Consider the following 22,795-nt stretch of genomic DNA (forward strand, 5'->3'; position numbering starts at 1 on the left):
CAGAGCTAATCCAGAACCTCTCTGCTACCTTTGAGGCTATACCAGGTGACTCAAGGATATGACACAGGTTTATAACACAGTCCAGCTCCTATACCACACCCCTTCTCTCTCTCTTTCCAATGCAACAGAGATCCTATTTCCAGGCTATTCAAATTTGACCTGTCCATGACAAACAGTCAATATGCCAGTATAGTGACAGCTCTTCAAAAATAAAAGCCTGTCATAGAAACTCAACCCATAGCCCCAGCATTATAAAGCTCTAACTGACAATGTCAGGCTAGAGTACTAAGGGACAAGGGGAGCAGGAAAGGAAAGCAGGATACGACACCATGTATTTGGTGGCCTATACTAAGCCTGAAGGAAAGATACAGAATCCAGATGAGGCCTGTTCTAACCATCTAAAATCCAGTTTTGGCAAAGACAAAGAATCCTTAATTCCATAGTATGGTAGGATGCTTTGATGTTCTATGATCCAGTCCTAAAAGAAACAACAATTACAGGGAAAGAATTTGGTAAATGAGGTATAGCAGTAAAATAAGTGGGAACAAAGTCTGAAATTACCAAAGATTTCAGGAAAAAGAAAATTCAAAAATCTCAATTATAAGTAGAGCTTCAACCACGAACTCTCCTCAAACTGAGTATGGAAGCTTTTTATAGGTCCAGAGTATAGGAGGTCCTTACATACTGCTTCAAGCTGATTGGTTAGCATCATCCAAATCCATAGGTTCACTGGACTTGAAGGTTGTCTCGAGTTAAGTCCAAAGTCTTTAGCTTCAGAGAAAAATACCTTCTTATGGGCTAGCCAGGTGTGCTTACAATCTAGTTTACCTGAAATAGGCTAATCAGCAGTCAATCACTCTCACTTAATTCAATCAGTTTAGATTAATCTGCAGGTGGGCCTTTCAGTGTCTGCTAAATCCTATTATTTTATCACAGAGGTATTAAATATGGAACTCAAACTATAAATAAAATATGTTTATTGTTTAAAAAATAAAAACAATAGGGGCAGCTAGGTGGTGCAGTGGACACAGTACCAGCCCTGAATTCAGGAGGACCTGAGTTCAAATCTGACCTCAGACACTTGACACTTACTAGCTGTGTGACCCTGGGCAAGTCACTTAACCCCAATTGCCTCACAAAAATAAATGAACAAATAAATAAATGAATGAATAAATAAATAAATAAAGTAAAAACAATAACAATGAATAAATACTGCAAAGCAAAGTAAAATAATCCAATGCTTGATGTGACAGAGCACATCTTGGAATAAAAGGAGAACGTGGAACCATTCAACAGTATTCCTTAGAATATTGAGAATTGAAAAATGAGAATTATGAGAGCAGAATTTATTTTCTACTTAGGAAAAAAAGTGGGAAGAACAGAAAAAATCTGCAATTACAAAGAAACAAAGGAAAATGGATTAGGAATGAAAATGCAGAAAACTAAAGGATAACAAAAGAGAAGCAAACAAAATAATATTAAAAGAAATAGTTACTAGGAAATCAAAACATATTGATCTCAAATACAGGTTGCATAAAGACTACTGAAAGATCATTGGCCTCCCAGGAGATCACAGCATAATATCAAAATGTTGATTTTGTAATGAAGAAAATAATAGAAGAAAATTACCTAAAACTTCTTAACATAGAAAATGAAATGTCATTTGAAGGAATCCATAGATCACTTCCAGGGGAAAACAAGACAAAAACAAACAAACATAAAAAGGATGCAAGCTCCAAGACTCATATTAGTTAAATTTAACCATTTGGTTCAGAGACAAGTTCTGCAAGTGATCAGGAGAAAGACCTTAAAATACAAAAGAAAGGGATAGAATACCTCAGTTTGACTGACTCCTGATTACTCTATACCCACTAAAACCATAGGAGGGAATAGAATACTATTTTTCAAAGAGCAATAGAGTTTAGAATACAGCTTAACCATAAATGAGAAAAAATGGATATTCAGTAAGAAAGAGGTTTTAAGGGGGCAGATAGGTGGCACAGTGAATAAAGCACTGGTCCTGGATTGAGGAGGATCTGAGTTCAAATCTGACCTCACACCCTTGACACTTACTACCTGTGTGACCCTGGGAAGTCACTTAACCCTCATTGCAAAAACAAAAACAAAAAACAAAAAAGAGGTTTTAGAAACATTTTTAGAAAGATAATCAGAACTGACTGTTTGCTTTTCAAGTACCCCAAATGATAAAAATGCAGGCGTGAACAAATTCAGCAGCCCAAAGTAACAAGAGCAAGAGCATGACAGCAGAGAGAAAACAAAGCCTACAATCTGTTGATTATGAGAAACTTTTAAAAAATACATACATGGGGCAGCTAAGTGGCACAGTGGATGAAGCACCAGCCCTGGATTCAGGAGGACCTGAGTTTAAACCCGGCCTCAGACACTTGATAGTAGCTGTGTGACCCTGGGCAAGTCGCTTAACCCTCATTGCCCTGCAAAAACAAAACAAAACAAAACAAATCAAACCATACATAATATAAAAGAGGAAGGATGGAAATATTTACTAAGTATTGAGTAAATATATATTAAAAAGCAGGAATAGAAATCATGTTACCTGATAAAGCAATGACATTCAAAAAGTTAAAGGGGAAAAACAAGGAAACTATATTATACTGAAGGAACTATAAGCAACAATCCAGTGAAAGTAAAAAATATAGATTCTTCAAATGCATTAGCATCCAAAATCCATAATGGACAAATTATCTGTGCTACAAAAAGACACAAAGTGTCAAGAGACTTCAATATCAGTATCTCTCTCTGCTTTGGCTATGACTAACAGAAAGATGAATAAAATAGAAACAATTATGGGAATGAATAAATAGTTGATGAAACTAGAATAAAAACACGATATCTTCCAAGTGGGATAACAAAAAAATGCACATATATCTCAACACCAAATGGGACTTTTACTAAAACTGACCATGTACTAGGGCACAGAGATTTTGCAAATAAATGTAAAAAGGCATAAATAGGTAAAGGCAGATATGAAAAGAGAGAATTAATGAACTGAATATGCTTTGAAAAATTAGAAAGTCAAGAATAAACAAGACTAGAATATGCATAAAAGATGTGATGTTAAAAGTTAGAGAGGAACTGCATAAATTGGAAACAAAAATAAATCACAGAAATGATTAAAAATACCCTAAAAGATGATTCTTTGAAAAGTCATGAGCACAATGCTGTGATCACCTGCTTTTCTGTAGTTTGTTTTAAAGAAAAGGATAATTCCTGGGATTAAATTTAGGCTCTTTCACTTACTGACTGAGTCACCTTGGGCAAATTGTTTCAAATTTCCAAGCTTGTATTTTTTCATCTGTAAGAGAAGGGGATTGGTCTTTCTGTGATTCTGTGGTTCTACAATCCCATGACCAAGATGATTCCTGCCAGCTCAAAATTAATGATACCATGACCCTACTTTGAAATCAATAAAAATCCAGATACCTCATAATCAACTAGGGGGAGTGACAGAAAACTGACTAGATAGAATGGAAAGTGAACTGGACTTGGATTCAGAGGGACTTGGCTCAATTCTGATTTTGTTGTTATTGTTTAGTTATTCAGTCATGCCTGATTCTTTGTTAATATATATGAAGTTTTCTTGGCAAAAATAAAGGAGGTTGGGGGCAGCTAGATGCCACAGTAGATAAAACACCATCCCTGGATTCAGGAGGAACTGAGTTCAAATCTGCCCACAGACACTTGACACTTACTAGCTGTGTGACCCTGAGCATTTCATTTAACCCAAAATTCCCTGCAAAAAAAAAAAAAAAAAAAGGAAAGAAAGAAAAAAAGAAAAAAGAAAGGAGCATTTTTTGTTTGTTTTTGTCTTTTGTTTTGTTTTGTTTTGCTTTTGCTTTTGCTTTTGCTTTTACCATTTCCTTCTCCATTGGATTAAGTGACATAATCAGTGTCACCCATCTGGGGAGTGTCTGAGGCCAGATTTGAACTCATGTATTCCTGACTCCAAGCTCATCAATCTATTCATTGAAACACTTCGCTACCTACAATAAGAATATATTGTGCTGGGGGCAGCTAGGTAGTGTAGTAGATAAAGCCCCAGCCCTGGATTCAGGAGTACCTGAGTTCAAATCCGGCCTCAGACACTTGGCACTTACTAGCTGTGTGACCCTGGGCAAGTCACTTAACCCCCATTGCCCTGCAAAAAAAAAAATAATAAAAATAAAAGAATATATTGTGCTGAGTGACTCTGAGCTTCAAAAAGACATAGACAGTAGCACAATAGGGATGAGATACTTCAATTCCAATTTTTCTGCGAGCTTAGACAGTAAAGGCTAGAGGATTGGAGTTTGAGGTAGTAATATCTGAATTCAAACCATGTCTCAGACACTTACTAGCTGCGTGACCTCATGGCGGTTACTTAACCCTTGTTTACCTCATTTTCCTGGCAATAATAATAGCATGAACATCCCAGGGTTCTTGTAATGATATGAGAAAACATATGTAAAATGATTGACACCCCTCATTGCCCTGCAAAAAAAAAAAAATCTGACACAATACCTAGCACATAGTAAGTGCTTAATAATTGCTTATTTCCTTTCTTCCTTTATCTTTTCTTTCTTCCTCCTTTTCTGCTTTCCTTCTAAATCATGGCAGTTGGTATTTTTATAGTGTTTTGTGTATATTGATTCATTTCATAAGAACCCTAGGAAAGAGAGTAAGGAAGAACTCATTTTCACAACACCATTGCAAGGGAGGGAAGACCAGTATTAGTAACTGTTTTCAGAAGCAGCTTCCAGTAATGGAAAAAAAGCTCACCTCCATGAGAGAAAGACCTGGCTAAAGTCTTGCTTCTGATATGTATTAGTTATATAAGCTGTGCAAGTCAAATCACTCCTTAGAGCTCTAGGCAATGCACTAAGAGTATACTTTTTTATTTTTTTTTGCTCGGGGCAATGGTGGTTAAGTGACTTGCACAGGGTCACACAGCTAGTAAGTGTTAAGTGTCTGAGGCCAGATTTGAACTCAGGTACTCCTGAATCCAGGGCTGGTGCTTTTTCCATTGTGCCACCTAGCCACCCCCAAGAGTATACCTTTTAAAGAAGGTGGTGATGTATATTGGTTGAGAGAGCTTTCCCATCTAGGATTTCCAAATACTAAGGAAATATTAGGTCTAGTCCCTATCATATCTTACATATTGTGGTAAAAAATGAAAGTTTTAGCTGAATCATTGGAGAGTTGAGTACATGCTACTGAAGCGGCTTTTGAAGGACCGTCCTTTTGGGGAGGAGACCACAATGAACGGCCATGCGCCTGCTGCTGCCCAGAGAGCTGGCCAAGCATACCGTGTCTAAAAGTACCATCTTCCAGGACAACAGTTTAAAAACTGAGAAGGGGGTCTCTCTGGTGTTTCAGTTTAGCCTTGGTGGCTCATGCATCTGGTGTTAGGTTCTGGTTCTTGGCCTGGCAGGCAGTTTGGGATTCAGTGAGTTTTATAAAGGAATATAGACTAAGTTTAGATCTAAGATTATTCATTTGTATTTCTACTTTCCTATTTCCCTAATTGGTATCACCTTTTGGTTGTCTAATTAATTCCCAAACAATAAAAACAATCCCTCACTGATTAAAGCTCAGAGGCTTCTTTTTCTTAGTGGTCTGGGAGATATATAAGGGAAAAGTTAAAGGGGGAGTTTAAAAGCTTGTATATCCAATTTTAATTCTCACATTATGCGTTAGGATAATATTTATCACTTGTTGTTGTTTGTCCTTCATTTCCAAAGAGGATCATGACATTTGGAGGTGATATCATGAGTAGTATTGAATTGGACTCAAGTGAATGAGGGCTACGCAAAGTCACCACCTCACTCTCCCCCCCAGGCCCATCTGGGTCCAGTGGCAAGACATGTGTGTGTGTGCGTGTGTGTGTGTGTGTGTGTGTGTGTGTGTGTGTGTGTGTGTATGTGTCTATCTATCTATATCTGAGGATGACTGGAGATAGCCTGAGATATTTACAGCATTTGGGGTTAAGTGACTTTCCCAGAGTCATACAGCTAGTAAGAATCTGAAGTGAGATTTGAATTCAGGTCCTCCCACATTCAAGGACAGTGCTCTATTCACTGAACCACCTAGCTGCCAATATTTATCCACAGAGTGATCTTAGGCAGCAGCTTGATGGCTCAGTGGATATAGTGCTAATAAGAAGACTTGAATTCCAGTTGAGCCTCAGACATGTCTTAGCTGTATGACCCTGAGCAAGTCACTTAACTTCTGTTTGCATTAATCCAGTGAAGATGGAAATGGCAAACCCCATCTTTGCCAAGAAGACACCATGGACAGTTTGGCCCAACGGGTCACGAAGAGTCAGATGTATCCAAAAAACTGAACAATAACAACCAAGAGTGACCTTGGTCATCTCTATGGACCTCAGATTCCTCATCTATGAGAAGAAAGGATTGGAATAGATTAACCTCTAAGATTATTTCACTCTCAATGATCTTTGAAACTGAGGTTCAAAGGGAAAGTGACTTGTTCAACTTCATGTGGATAGGAAATGGTGGAGCCAAATTTCTAGTGGGTAGCTCCTCTGTTCACATCCCTGCCTTCCATCACTTTCATCGTGGGTACTGAAATAGAAATTCCATAACCAAAAAGCTTCCTTAATTTAAACATCAGGCAAAAAAACAATATTCTTTTGAAGTAAACTTGGGTGGAAGGAGAGGATTAAAGTCACACTGGGAGAAAAGACAAGCAAAGATAAAGGGCACACAGCTCCATGGGCACATTTAGTGTCTGAGGGAGGTGGGGGAGGCTGAGAAGATTATGCAAATCTCCCTGAATCAGAATCAAAGCTTGTTTGGGGACAAGCATCTTCCTAAGCTTAAGCAATTAACACAGAAGTAATGAGGTTTGCAGATGTAAATAAGAAACCTGGTTTGGCTTACTCCTCATTGAGGTGCCTGATAGAAAGTTTTCATAAGAAAATAAAGGCACGGTTCATAGGGTCATAGATTAAGCATTAGAAGGTATTGTGGAGGATTTGTGGCCTTCCCTGCATCATTCATAGATGAGAAGAACAGATTTAAAACAGATTTACAACTGGAGGGGACCTTAGATGCCATCCAGTCCCACTGATCCATTTTACAGATTAACTGACTAAGGCCTAGGGAAGATGAGTGACCTGCCTAACATCCACTATTTGAACCCATCTTCTCTGACTTGAAAGCTAGCATTCTGACTGCCCAACTACCATGCCTTCTAGTTTCCCTGAGCCAATGAGGACCAGCCTGACTTAACCTTTTATTCTTCCATTCATTTCTACAATCTAATTATCTCTCCAGAAATGACAAGGGAAGTTCACCACATATGAAAGACCCAGGATTGTAAATAAGTAGACCTGATACGTGGTTCCCAGTGCTACTAAGTTGTAAGCACAGGTATGTTGGTAAATGTTTAATAACTGGCTCTCTGAAAAAAATTAATATAAATGACAAATATTATAGTTTAATCATTAATACCATTTTCTCCATTACCATCTTAAATCTAGACAGTCAACAAAGTAATAAATCAAGGTCTTTTTAGCAGCTTTTGTCCATTTCTAAGGTATAAATGCTCATACTCACAATTTAACAATCTGCTCTTAAGTCAGTACGGTCATTTTAGAACAGGCCTAACTATAACTTTTGAAAGCAATTTCTTCCCATAGAATCCAATACATTCCACTACTACGATGATTTTAATAACCAACTATGTGTGAAGTACTGTGGTAAGTGTTCAATGTTCCTATATAGTTGGGATATTATTGATTTAGGGCATTCTTTGCAATGATTGACTGAAACCCATTCATGGCTGTCAGTCTTGCAAAACTCTCATAGATATTCTAATAAATTAATGCACCAGGATCTTTCTAACATCTTAGAGGCCTTCACTAATTTTCTTTTGACATCAAGAAGATACCTGTAGACAAAGCATTCCACTCAACAAGCATTTAGCAAGCATCTCCTGCATGCCAGGCATTAAGCCTTGCAAAATGGAGATATTAACGGAAAATGGATTGCTGTCAGTTTTCTATTCTTCAGTTACAGCTCATTTTGTCCTAATTTCCTTTTTTCTTCATCCATTTCTTTGACAGAATCCTCCAATCTAATTCTCCATCATAATTTTAAGCTTAGAGTATGTTTGGTCCCTACTCAACCCAGACTATGTTGAATCTGTTGTGATCCTTAGCTTTCTAACAGTCTGGGCATAAAAACACTAGAAGAACAAAACCCCACCCTCAAGACACATGTATTCTACTTTAAGGTGATCTGGGTATGGATCTAGGAAGGTTCATCATATTGATCATCATTTGGTACAAGGAAAAGAGCACTGGGTCTTATCTAAGGAGCACTAAGTTTAAATCTTGTCTCTGGCACTTATGATGCCTCTAATCACTTTGCTCATTTGTACCACAGGGAGGATGGGGGAAATATCTATGATTGTTTATTACTGTCCATATGTGATCATTTGTGGAGGGAAGAGGCAACGGTCTAAAGAAGGAATTCAGAAAGGGCTTCTGGTGGGAGATGGTCCATGAGTTGAGCTTTATAGAGAGCTAAGGATTCTAAGAGGCAGAAGTGAAAAGGAAGTACATTATAGGCATGCGGGTAGGGCTCAGTTTGGGCAAAAACCCAGAGATGAGAAATGAAGTGGGGACTTTAGGGAACATGAAATAGGCCATTTGTCCGCTCATCCACTAAAGCCTCACCCTCTAGTTGCCTGCTTCATGTGTCTGGCATACACCTTTTGTTTACATGCTGTCTCCTCCATTAGAATATTGGCTCCTTCAGCTCCTTTTTTGTATGTTTTGCCTTTCTATCACTGGCACTTAGCTGATGACCTATAGTGCTTACTAGCACTTTAAGAAATGATTTTTTTTGATTGACTAATTAGTTGCCAATTTGCCTCCTCTGGGTGGGGACTATGTAGTTATATATCCTATGTATACCCAGGCTATATAGCCAGAAAGATGAGAGGGGGATTTCCTGTAGTTTAATCCTTTGAACCTTTATGGTCCTATGGGATTTCTGTTCTTTCAGATCTCTGGTTATATGGACCAGACTGTGCAGAACCTTTGGAAAGTATCCAAGTGTTGCCAAATCAAATAGCCATGTGTCTTCTGGAGCTATAACCTCCTCGAAGCCGCTACTCATTATATTATACAAAGAGATAGAGAGCTAGGTAGATAGATAGACAAATAGATGACACAGACAGACAAATAAAATTTTAGATAGATACAGAGAATTTGTTAAGTGTTTACTATAGGCCAACACCTGTCCTAAATACTGGAGATATAAGTACAAGCAAAGAAGAGAGTCCAACTCTAGGAGCTGATACTCCAAGAGGGAAGATGCCATAAGAAGGAGAGCTAAAAGTGAGAAGAGAGAAGAAGAGGAAAAGGGACCCCCACAGGTGCCCTTCCTAAAACAGCACACGTACACACACACACACACACCCAGAAAGGAGACAACAAATAGCAGAGCAGTGCTTCTAGACAGAAGTTTTACACTTTGTTAAGGTATCGGATAAGGAGTCCAGAGAGTATTTTTTAATAATACATAAGAAAAAAAAGCCATCTGTACACATGTTGGATCTAGACTGCTATCAAATGTATGACACAGGATCCCACTATTACTATTAGTCACGAGGTGCCCATGATGCACTGAATTATGCAAGATGAGCTCTCCTAAATCTTACTCATCTTGTTAAATGACCCAATGATCTCTAAAGTTCCCTCCAGGTGTGATGTACTGTGTGGAATAAATAGACAATGTTCACCTCACCATGAAAGTTTTCTGTTTCCCTTTTGATATGAATCATGCATTTACCACTGCCCCCAATTCTCCTGAGTCATTGGTTTTCTATTTCTTTGTCATGTCTCTGTGCCTTTGTAAAACTAAGGCTCATTGCCATCTTCTTGCCCATAATGAATTTTGTCACATACCTAACAACAGAAACACATAGTGGAAATCTGCCTTTGAGAAATGACTTTAAAAAAAGGCAGAATGGATCAGCAACCAAGTGATCTTTGAATTCTCTACTATATTACTTGGGAAGGATGTCTAGCAGGGCCAGGCAGAATAGAGGTACCCAGAAAGCTAAATGATAGATAAATCTCTCTCTCTTTTCTTTAAACAAATTTCATGGAAATTGATTAGGGGATTTGCATTCCCCTGTCAAAATCACCAAGCAGGCCTGGGGTTTGAATTATGGTGTACAGGAAATAAATATACTGGTGACTTATGTATAAAAAAGAATTAGGGGCTTATAATGTAAAGACACTTAGGGACTTGTAGAAATCACATGACTCTTGACTAGTGAATACTGGCACAGTAGGCTCAACTCTCAGAAGAGCTGGGCAATACTTTCTGGTGCACCTTAGTGTTCCAAGAATGTAAGATAATAAAATGGGTCTTATATTTTGAATGATGTCAAAGTCCTGTGAGATTTTTGGTGGGAGAGAGGAAAGATTATTCTAGCCTCCTTCCATTCAGATGGCAGATAGCCATCCTCCCCCCTTGCTATCTCTGGGAACTCAACTTACTATACCGGGAACTCAAGGCATTGTATAATTTAAAAAATAAAATATTCTATGAATGTCCTTATTTAGTACATTTTTTAGTGGGGCAATGAGGTTTAATTGAGTTGCCCAAAGTCACACAGCTAGAAAGTATCAAGTTTCTGAAGCCAGATCTGAACTCAGGTCATCCTGAATCCAGAGCTGGTGCTTTATTCAATGTGCTACCTAGCTGCCCGCCCCCCACCCCCAATACATATTTTAAAAGGATGATGTAGAACCTGGGAAAAGCTCATTCCTGGAATTGGAAAATACAAATTCAAACATACATGAAGACTGTACAATATATGAGGCAGGAGAACAAGTCAACAAGAATGGTACCTACCTGGTTTGCTGAATCAGAACAGAGCTTGCAACTTTCTACTTAATTCAGAGACCGATAATTAAATTACTTTTTTCTGCTAAGCTTGAACCTAAAAATCTCTGCCCTCCATATCTACTAAGATGCTGAGGCTGAAATCTTGTTACATCATTCAATGTCAATTTCTAAAAGCATCCTGCAAACTCTGTGTCTTTATGTCATGAGATTTAAGAACACAAATAAAGTGTCATTATGTAATCATGCATCCTGGATTTCCTAGGGTGTTCTCAAATTTTAGAAAAGAAAGTACACTTCTATTTAGTCTTTCAAAAAAGAAAGTCTTTTGTTAGGTCATGCATGTCAGGTTTGTTTGTTTTTTTTTAATTATAGATTTATTATGACATTACACACATGGGAGAGAAGAAAAGAGCTTACATTTCTCTAGATCTATGAACTCAAAGATTTCTAGCTGGCCTTAATTCCTGTCCCATCTAACAACCTTGTTTTACAGATGAGGAAATTTTAGTCTAGGAATGTTAGATGACTTGACCAGGGTCACATAGATAGTAAGTATCAGAGTTAGTATATTAATGCAGGTTGTCTGCTTCCTTAGTTAGCTAGTATTCTTTTCATTTCACCATTGTCCAAAGACAAGTAATCAGGCAAAATGGGAACCTTGCAATGCAAGTTTTGGAAATTTCAGGAGTAATTTCTCAACTTTAAGGAACTTAAACTAGGTTATTTCTTCCTAAAGCAATCAAGCAATCAAGAAACATTTGAGTGCCTACTATGTGCCAGTCTCTCTGGAAGGTCCTGGGGAGATAAAGACAAAATTTCAAGAGGTATTTCCCTCAAGGGATTTACAAAACAGTTATAGGAAGGCAGACAAAGCTTGGAGCTTTTCTTCCCTTTGCCACTGAGTGAAAATGTCCAGCTTTGTTAAGGTTATGGTGGGGAAGGGTCTCAGTGAAAAGAAGGAAGAAGAGACTGAGTCAGAAAATAGCAGTTCTCCTGTTGCTGATAGCAATTCATTTTCCTGCCTGAGGAACATGAACCATTGTTGTAAGTCATTCTGCTGCTGCTACGGCAAGAACACCTGTGTACTTCTCCTATACTGCCCCTGTGGTTCTCTAAGATCTGTGTGTAAAAGGCTGTGACTCTGCAGAGGTCCTGACGCTCGTCCTGACATGGAAGCTCTTCAGCCCTGCAGGCATCGTCACTGCTTCCACTGCTTTGGGCCTGACTACTACAGTGACAGTGACAGTGAGTATGACTACTTTGAGGAGGAGAGCATCTATTCTGAAGAGGCTGATAGTGGTTTTGACGAAATGGACTAGGGGTCCATGATCCCTGGTGGGACACTGGCCCTCTCTGAGCAGAAGTCTGAATGCCAGAATCCACAGTTGACTCCATGAAGAATGGCACCAGAAACGGGAAGGGGAAGGGGAGTTTGGAAATTGCCTCTGGTCCTCCCCCTGTGTGATAGACTTTGCATTTGGCATCTTGATGAAACTCACCGCAGGGCAGGAAACCTGGGTAACTGATAGCAAGAGCACAGAGCTTCATGTTGGGATTATTGAATAAAGTGTGCCTTGGTGACTTGAAAAAAAGAACAGTTATAGGGAAACAATCCTGGAATAAGAGGTATAAAGAGAAAATACTTTTTTGTGGGGTGCTGCTTAGAGCAATAGGGAAGACCCTCAGACAATCCAATAATGGCTTCCTATTTTAAGTATTATTCTTAGTAACTAGGGACTAAGAGGCAACATGCTATCTTGCATAACAGCTACAACAACTAGCTTTTATATAGCATCCATTTCATTCTAATCCTGTGAGGAAGGGGCTATATTGACTGCCCATACTAGCTGCCCCAACTTGTCTCAGAATCAAGGTGCCCTCAATTTCAAGCCTTACCTTTGATATATGCTTGCTATCAGACTATAAGTGGTAAACCAATTTCCAACCCACATTTATGGAGGAAATTTACCATCAGGGGGTTCCCCTTATACTAATAAAACCACAAATCCACTCTTACCCCCAAATTTTATTCAGATGATACACAAAATTAGGAAGGACTTGGAGGCTCATCTAATCGAATGTCCTTATCTTACATAGAGGGTAATTGAAATCAAGGTGGATAAATGGCCTGCCTCGAAGATGAGACATATAGGCATCTCCATAGGTGGGATACAGACCCAGATGTTCTGTCTTCAGAACCACTGTATTTTCTTCATACAATGTTACTACCTTGTCAGCTGCTAAGCTTTCTTCCTTCTAGATGGAAAGTGGTGTTGTAGCCCCCTAAATGTGGCCCTTTGGAGATAGCATCCTTTATCCCACCCTAGGTATAGCTCTGCTGTTACTGACATTTTGACTTCCTTCTCTATTACCTTCCTGAAATTGTGACATAGTCTCCCCTTTTCCTGAATAATTGCAGGTCAATAAAGCTTAGATGTATATTTTAAATGCACCAATAGCTCATGCAATAATTCTACCTAATTTTCTTCTAAAAGAACTATGTCCTAATATTATTTTGTGAATTCATGCTTTTAGAAGAGCTTTTCATAAGATTTCTGCTAAAATAGCATGATCATTGTACTTCATTCCTTATTTAATTACTGATGTATGGATATATGTCAGTATAGTGATGTCTATATATCGATATAACTTCCTATAGGCCTATGAATATATGGATATAACTTTATAAGGAGAAAACATTTTAATTTAATCATAGAATTATACTGAGGACCATTAGGGCATATAAAATAGCTCAGAGCAGCACAGGATAGATGATTTTCCTCCCTTATTATATATGTCCCTAGGCTCTTTTAGCTAGGCAGAGATCTTCACCTTTCTAGCCACTTTTGCAGTAATTAACAGAAGCATAAATAAGCAAAAATTGGACATAATCCAAGACAACAGAGAAACAAATCCTTAAAGAGATTTTCCACTAGCCTTTTCCCAGATTCTATTATTAGTCCCCTTGACTTTCTCCAGAAATGGTGAATCAATTAAACTCTACTTAACAGATGTTTATTAAGCATTTACTACATAGAAGTCCTTAGTCTGGGGGATACAGAGATAAAAAATAGGATGCTTCTTATGTTGGCAGAGCTTCGGATTTAGTAGGGGAACAAGAAAGGCTGAAAGATCAAATAAATATAATAGGCTCAAGAGAGAGGAATCCATAGAAAGGAACATATTTTCTTCTTCTAGGTAAAGACATGGTAGAAAATGGGAATGAAAGGTTATATACCCTGTCAGATATGGTCTCAATGTGAGTTGTTTTATTTTCCTGTTTTCTTTTGCTGAAAGGGAGATGGCTCAGTGGATACCTAGAATTGACCACCATATGAAAAAAAATGGTGAACGATAAATGATCCATATTGGATAGAATACAAAACATTTGTAGGCAAAGAGAGTAAAATGAAATGTTAGACTGCTACTATATTATTGAATACTTAGAAGTATCTGCTATTGAGATGGTATTCCTTTAGTCCCATAATCCAGAGGTGTAATTACTTGTTTTAAGAAGGAGGTTCAGTTCTACTGTAGTAGACTAGACAGAAAACTGTACATATCAAAAAACCTAGATTCAAATCTCAACCACAAAACGTACTACTTGTTTAACCTTAGGCAAGTAATTTAAACTCTTTGAGTCTCATTCCTCATCTGTCGGATAGTGAGGCAATGTATTGATACAATCATCCTCACATGGTTGTTGTAAGGAAACCATTTGTAAACTCTAAATTAGATTTAGATGAGAAAGTTTTTATTATTAATTTTTCTTTTCTTTTTGTTTCTCTTAGGTATTTAGGAATCAAAAGTATGTCTACAAGAAGGGGCTATATTTCTCATCAAGTTCTAGCCAGAAACACTTATTCTTCAGAAATTATTTTTTCTAAGATTATGCACTTGTGGGACAGGGGGCAGAAGGGTAAATCATTTATTGGATATGATTCCTGGTGTTATTCAATGCAAGAAAAGGGCTGCTTAATTGTTTTCAAAAATGAATGAAGGGTGATGGGAAAGTGAGAGAGAGAAGAGAAAGAGGGAGAGAGAGGGGAGAGAGAGAGAAACAGAAAATAGACAGAAAGACAGGCAGAGAGATAGAGAGAGAAGGGGAAAGATCTTGTGAACAGAGGAAAAGGAGAAGGGCAGAAAGAAATAAAATTGAAAGGGGAGAGGAGGGAATTGGAAAGTTATGGAAAAGGAAAGATAGAGATTTTAAGCAGTACTCTTCTCTACCTTGAAGGAGAGAAACATGGTTGGTCCCAACTTGTTTCTTCCTCAGTACTTAAAGCCAAGAAAAAAAAAATGAACTCCCAATTCCTGAGGGGAGAACATCAGAAGTGAGGCTTTGCATTGCTGACTGATTCAGATGGAAATGAGCTAAAATTCTTATAAAATGTACCCTGCCTTTCCTGAAAACTAAGCAGGAATCCCCTCCTGATCTTGGTTGTCATAAAGACACTGGTCACTGTTTCCACTGTGGTTAACAGCTCTCCATTGTGTGCTTTAAAAAAAAAAAATTCTGCTTTCCCCTTTTGGTTCCAATTAATTATCCCTGATACTTTTTTTTTTTTTTGGTGAGGCAATTGTGGTTAAGTGACTTGCCCAAGGTCACACAGCTAGTAAGTGTCAAGTGTCTGAGGCCAGTTTTGAACTCGGGTCCTCCTGAATCCATGGCTAGTCCTCTTTAGGTCTCTGAATACCTTAAAACATATTTTGATAATCTAGACCAGGTTAATTTAATCATTTGGAGAGCCTCTGGAGGTCATCACAGAAATATAAAGAGAAATCAAACTTGGAGTGTACACATCAACTTCTGGCTCAGAATGGAAGTCAAAAAATGGCCTTTCCATAGGAATTAATCAATTCTTCCAAGATGGTTTTAAGTGCTATCTAAATCTGTCCAAAGTAATAAGCAAGAAAAATAAAGGGGCAGCTGGATGGCACAATGGATTAAGCACTGGCCTTGGATTCAGGAGGACTGAGTTCAAATCCGGCCTCAGACACTTGACACTTACTCCCCATATGACACTGGGCAAGTAACTTAACTCATTGCCCTGAAAATTTTTTTAAAAAAATCAGCATGAGAGCATTTTAACAAGAATTCCTCCCAGAAAAGATATGTTTATTTAAATGAACTCAGTAGCCAAGGACAACAAGGAGGATAAATAAGTGCCTATGACAGAGAAAGGGAGAGAGAGAGGAAGAGAGAGACAGAGAGACAGAGAGACGGAGACAGAGATAGAGAGAGAAAGAGTGGGATCAGTGGGATCTTCTAGGCTCTCCCCACACCACAGCATGAATCTTAGAGGAGCATACTTCCCCTACCATTTATTCAGTGATATGCCCTTAGTTCCCACATTATTGGTACTAAGATTGTTTTCTTATTCATTTATTTATTGCTTACTGTCAATTTTTGATGGGTTCCTATTACGGATTATGAAAGATCTATGAAAGCATACAGACACTCTAGGTTTACTAGGAGTTGTTGCAATAGTGTTAATAAAGAGACTAAGATGGACTGGAATGGCCATCCAGGTGGCAGAATGAATAGAGTACTGTGCCTGGAGTATGAAAGACCTTAGTTCAGATATGTACTAGTCTTGTGAACCTGGGCAAATTATTTAATATTTTCTCCGCTGGGGGCAGGGGGAGCCAAAATGGCAAAAGAAAGGTTATGAGTTGCTTGAGCTCTCCCCAAGATGCCTCCATATACCTTCAAATAATGCCATAAGACAATTCCTGGAGCACTAGAACACAAAATGATGGGGTGAAATAATATTCCAACCAAAGACAACTGAGAAGGTCAATAGGAAAGGTCTGTTGTACCATGGTGAGAGTGTAGCACAGCCCAGTGCAGGCTGCCCCAGCGCAGATCCAACCCCAGTACAGACCCAGTCCCAGCCATAGCAAAAAAGGATTAGGGCTTGATAGCCACTGAATCAGCAGAAGCAGCAAATGTTTCTGGAACTCAATCCACAGGCTGTAGTGGATCAAACAATTGGTCAGAAAGAGAATACAGGGATCCCATTGCCAGCACTGAGGCAGGACTGTGTTTTTTTGCCCATACTCAGATCCAGGTCACAGTCTTAAGTGGAGGTCCCAGGCCAGGGAGGAACACAACCATCCTGCAGTTTTGGCCGCAGTGGAGTGGGATTCTATTTATAGTTCAAGGGCAGAAAAGCAGCCTTGTGGTACAGACCAAAGCACAGGACAGGAGAGTAGGAAATATACCTCTTCTTAAACCATAGCACCTTGGAAGAATGAAAAACTTTCAAATACTTAGAAGTATCTCTGAGAAACATTGCACAAACCCCCTAAAGCTTGGGACAGTACACCTTCCACCCTGGAAGAAGTGCCCCACTTTAACAAAGGGTTAAAGGTCAAGAAATAGGCTGGGAAAATGAGCAAACAAAAAAAAAATGTTGGCCATATGTGACAAGGAAGATCAAAATTCACCCTCACAAGAAGATAACAAAGTCAAAGCTCTGATATCCAAATCTTCCAAGAAAAAGGACTTTGTAACCAAGTAAGAGAAATAAAGGGAAATGGAAATAGAAATGAGAATGATGCAGGAAAATAGTATAAGAGGTACAAAGCCCCATGAGGAAAAGCATGCTTTGAAAGGCTGAATTGGCCAAATGGAAAATGAGGTAGAAATGCTCTCTGAAGAAAATAAAAATACAAATGTTTTGCTTAAATAAAAATGCAAGCTAATGACTTTATTAGAAATCAAGAAACAATAAAGCATAACCAAAAGAAGGAAAAAAATACAAGGCAATGTGAAATATCTCCTTGGAAAAACAACTGACTTGGAAAAGAGATCCAGGAGAGATAATTTGAAAATGTATTAGATTACCTAAAAGCCATGATTAAAAGAAAGGAGGGGTGGGGCTAGGCCTCATCTTCCTAGGGATTATCAGGGAAATTTTTCCTCATATCCTAGAACAAGAAATTGAAAGAATCCACTGATTACCTCCTGAAAGAAATCCTAAAATGAAAGCCACCAGGAATGTTATAACCAAATTCCTGAACTCCCAGGTTGAGGAGAAAATATTGCAAGCAGCCAAAAAGAAAAAAAAAATCAAGTATTGTGGAGCCACAGTCTGGATAACAGAAGATTTAGCAGCTTCTACATTAAAGGATAAAATGGCTTGGAATATGATATTCCAGAGAGCAAAGGAACTGGGATTACAATCCAGAATTACCTACCCAGCAAAACTGATAATAATCCTTCAGGGGAAAAAATGGTTATTCAGTGAAAGAGAAGACTTTCAGGCTTTTTTTTTTTTTTTTTTTTGCAGGGCAATGGGGGTTAAGTGACTTGGCCAGGGTCACACAGCTAGTAAGTGTCAAGTATCTGAGGCCAGATTTGAACTCAGGTCCTCCTGAATCCAGGGCCGGTGCTTTATCCACTGCACCACCTAGCTCCCCCTAAGGCTTTCTTGATAAAAAGACCTGAACTGAGTAGAAATTTTGACTTTCAAATACAAGACTCTAGAGACGCATAAAAAAAAAAAAAACAGGAGAAAGAAATTATAAGTAATATTCAAAGGTTAAAGTGTTTACATTCCTACATGGGAAAATGATACTTGTAACTCATAAGAACTTTTTTGTTATTAGGGTAGCCGTCTGGGGTATATTTAGACAGATGACAGAGGGGCAAGTTGAATATTAAGGGATGATATCTTTTAAAAATAAAAGTGAAGGGTGAGAGAGGAATGCATTGAGAGAAAGGGAAATTGAGAGGTAGAATGCGGTAAAGTATATGACAAAAACAGAAAGAAAAAGTTTGTACAGTGGAGGGGAAGATGGGGGAGGTGTTAGGGAGGGAGTGAACTTTTATTTCATCAGAATTGGCTCAGAGAAAGAATAATATATACACTCAATTGGATATAGTAATCTATCTGAATCATGTAGGAATGTAGGAGGGGAAGGTATGGGGTAGGTGGTGAAAGGCATGTTGGAAAAAGGGGAAGTCAGAAGCAAAACACTTAGGATGGAGGGAAATACACTTAGGAACAGGAAATGTGAAAAAAAAATTGAACTAACTTGGTCTGACAAAGGCCTCATTTCTCAAACACATAAAGAACAGTCAAATTTATTAAAATAAGGGCCATTCCCCATTTGACAAATGATAAAAAGACATGAAGAATTTTCAGATGAAATAATCGAAATTATCTATAGCCATATGAAAAAAAATGTTCTAACTCACTATTTATAAGAAAGATGCAAGTCAAAACAATTCTGGGGTACTACCTCATACCTATTGGATTGGATAATAGGATAGCAGAGGAAAATGACAAATGTTGTAGGGGATATGGGGAATATGAGACATTAATGCACTGTTAGTGGAATTGTAAAATGATTCAAACCTTTTGTAGAGCACTTTGGAACTATGACAAAAGGACTATAAAACCATGTATACTCTTTGATCTAGTAATACCACTACTAAGTAACTATCCAAAAACAGATAAAAAACAAAAATTGCTAAAGGACTTATATGAACAAAAAATATTTGTGGCAGCCCTTTTCTGCTGCAAAGAATTTGAAATCGAGCAGATGTCCATCAATTGGGGAATGGTTGAACCAATTGTGGCATGAGATTATGATGGAACATTGTTATGCTATAAGAAATGATGGAAAGGATGCTCTCAGAAAACCCTGGACAGATTTACATGAACTGATACAAAGTGAAATGTACTGCATACAAAGTAACAGCCTTATTGTAAGATGATCAACTGTGAATGACTTAGCTATTCTCAGCAACACAATGATCCAAGATAAATCTGAAAGACTGATAAAAAATGTGATCTATCTATCTCCAGAGAGAGAACTGATGGTGTCTGAATACAGATTGAAGCTTATTTTTTTTTCTTAAGTTTTTTTGTCTGTTGTCTTTCACAACCTGACAAATATAGACATGTTTACATAACTACACACATATAACTTATATTGAATTGCTTGAGTTCTTAAGGGTGGGATGGGAGGGATGAAGAAAGAGAATTTGGAACAAAAAGTTTTGAAATGGATGTTAAAAATTGTTTTTACATGTAATTGGGGAAAAATACAATTTGTTAAAAATGAAAAAAATATATTTACCTTAGCTTCAATCATCTGTACAATGGGGAAGAGTAGGACCTGTTTGTCAGGTGGCTATGAGGATAAAATGTGAAGTTTGTTGGGAAAGCACTGTATACATGCTAGCTATAATTTGAATACTTGGAGGAAACTTTGGGAAAGATGGGAGGTGGAAGAATCATAGTGATATATCTCAGTATAATTGATCTTGTCATTTGGAAGGTGGTGACGCATTTCAAACTTTGATGGCAAAATGAAATTGTCCATTTGTTTATTACAAAAGCATGTAAAGTTATAGTAATCCCTGGAAATGATCTATATCAATATCTTAAAATTCTTGGCCTTCCAGTTTTTTGTTTTGTTTTGTTTTGTTTTTTGCAGGGCAATGGAGATTAAGTGACTTATCCAAGGTCACACAGCTAGTAAGTGTCAAGTGTCTGAGGCCAGATTTGAACTCAGGGACTCCTGAATCCAGGGCTGGTGTTTTATCCACTGTGCCGCCTAGCTGCCCCTGGCCTTCCAGTTTTACATATGGCTTTATATAAAGTTTGGAGTAAACAGCAGGAAAAAAAAATAATAGTTGCATTCCCCTATGCTGTATCTTGCTAATATAGATGTGAAGGAATATAGAAGCTATAAACAAAACAGAGCATGCCTTTACATAAGAGGGCACGGATAACATATATTGATTCAATATAGCTTGCATGAAATGATATTATCCATCCATCCCCCAAACCCCCAAAAACATTCATTAATCATTTCTTGAACATGAATGGGTTTCTGTTCATGGCCTAGTGACTTAACCTGGAACTCTCCAGAGGGCCTCTCCAAACTTTAAGGCAAGCTGCACAGACAGCTGGTTTTCATCTGAATTTATAAATGAATTTCATTTTATTTTAAATAGCTTCTAGGTTAATTCATGCTTTGTAGAGCCAGTATTGAATTTCTTTTCATTATGTCTTAACATTAAGAGAAATATACTTCAATCCTAACATATTCCTTGTTGGCTCTTTAAATGAATTAGGGGAAAAGTAACAAATGAGGCTGGATAGTTTACTTTCTCAAATAAAGTAACCTAAAAGCTGTCACATATTTTGAGTTGATAGAAGACAGCAAAAATGATGGTATTTAATGGATTTGTTATTAAGTATTTCTAATTTAGAGATAATAGCTCAATTTATGCTTTCTATCAGGGTATATCTAATACTCCCACTTGCTATCATCTTATTTCTCTCTTCTCTGTAATGAAAAACAAAACAAAACAAACAACATGTACATACTGTATCTGTATTTTTTCCTCCCTCCCCCCCCCCCGCCCTTCTGGCTTCTGAACTCATCATCCAATTAAAATTTTTTTCTCCAAAATTATCAAAGATTTGTTAATTGCCAATTTAGATGGCCATTCTTTTTTGTTTTTATTTATTTAAAATTTGGGGGTTTTTTTTGGTTTTTTTGTTGAGGCAATTGGGGTTAAGTGATTTGCCCAGGGTCGCACAGCTAGTAAGTGTCAAGTGTCTGAGGCTGGATTTGAACTCAGGTCCTCCTGAATCCAGGGCTAGTGCTTTATCCACTGCGCCACCTAGCTGCCCCCTAGATGGCTATTCTTAATCCTCATCCTTCTTCTGATCTATGTGAGATATATATATATATATATATATATATATATATATATATATATATATATATATATATATATACTTTAATTATCACTCTCTTTTCATTCTGGATGCTTTCCTCTCTAGATTTTCATGATTTTTTTGTTTTGTTTTGTTTTGTTTTCCTGGTTCTGCTCATTATGTAATTTTTCCTTTTTGATTTCTCTTCTTGTTTTTTTTTTTTTTCATCCATGTCATACCACTAACCTTAATTGTCATCCAAGGTTTTGCTGTATTTTTCTCCCTTTTTCCTTTTATATTATCTTGCTTGGTTCTCTTATCACCTCCCATTTATTCAATTATCTTTGTGCCAATAATTCCCAAGTCTATATAAAAATCCAAACCAAGTGTCTGACATGAGTTCGAGTTCTATGTGCCTGACTTCACTTGGACATCTAGAAATTATTTCTCATAGGCATCTCAATTTCACCATGCTCAAAAAAAAATATAATTATTTTTTCCCCACCACCATCTCCTTCTCTAAAACTTTTTTCCCCCCATATTCTTTCCGCTCCAGGTTTTTGTGATTCAGTTCCCTCCTATTTATCATCTTATGTGTCTGATTGCTCCTCAGTTTCCTTTCCTGTTTCTTTCTTAAGATCACCCCTACTAGGTCGATGGTAACCCAGACTGTCCTGAGCCATCTTCTCCTTCAATGCTCTATTATTTGGGTTCATGTGCTCATCCGATCTCATGTATTCAATTGGCATCTGTATGCAGCTGATTTTCAGATGTATTTCAGTCCTAAACTATTCCTCTGCCTTTAATTTCATCTTTTCAACTGCCTCTTTGACAACAAAACTGGATGTTCTATAGGCATCTTAAACCTAACATGTCCAAAAAAATCCCTCATTTTTCCTCCAAACTCTCCCTTCTTCCAAACCGGCCTATTGCTCTTAAGGGTGCCACTAACCTCCTAATCACAAAGGCTTCCATACTGGTGATATCTGTAACTCCTATCTCATATTCACTCCATATAACCTAACCAATCTATTGCCATATCTCATATTTTCTGCCTTCACATTTCTCATAGCTGTTCCTTACTCTCTACTCACATAGTTACTAGCATGGTGTAAGCTCTCATCACCTAATGGCTGTATCAACATTATACAGTTTTGTGAAATTCAAATGAGGTAATATATGTATAAGGGGACC

This window comes from Dromiciops gliroides, chromosome 2, assembly GCF_019393635.1.
Source record: "Dromiciops gliroides isolate mDroGli1 chromosome 2, mDroGli1.pri, whole genome shotgun sequence".
NCBI classification, from domain to species: Eukaryota; Metazoa; Chordata; class Mammalia; order Microbiotheria; family Microbiotheriidae; genus Dromiciops; species Dromiciops gliroides.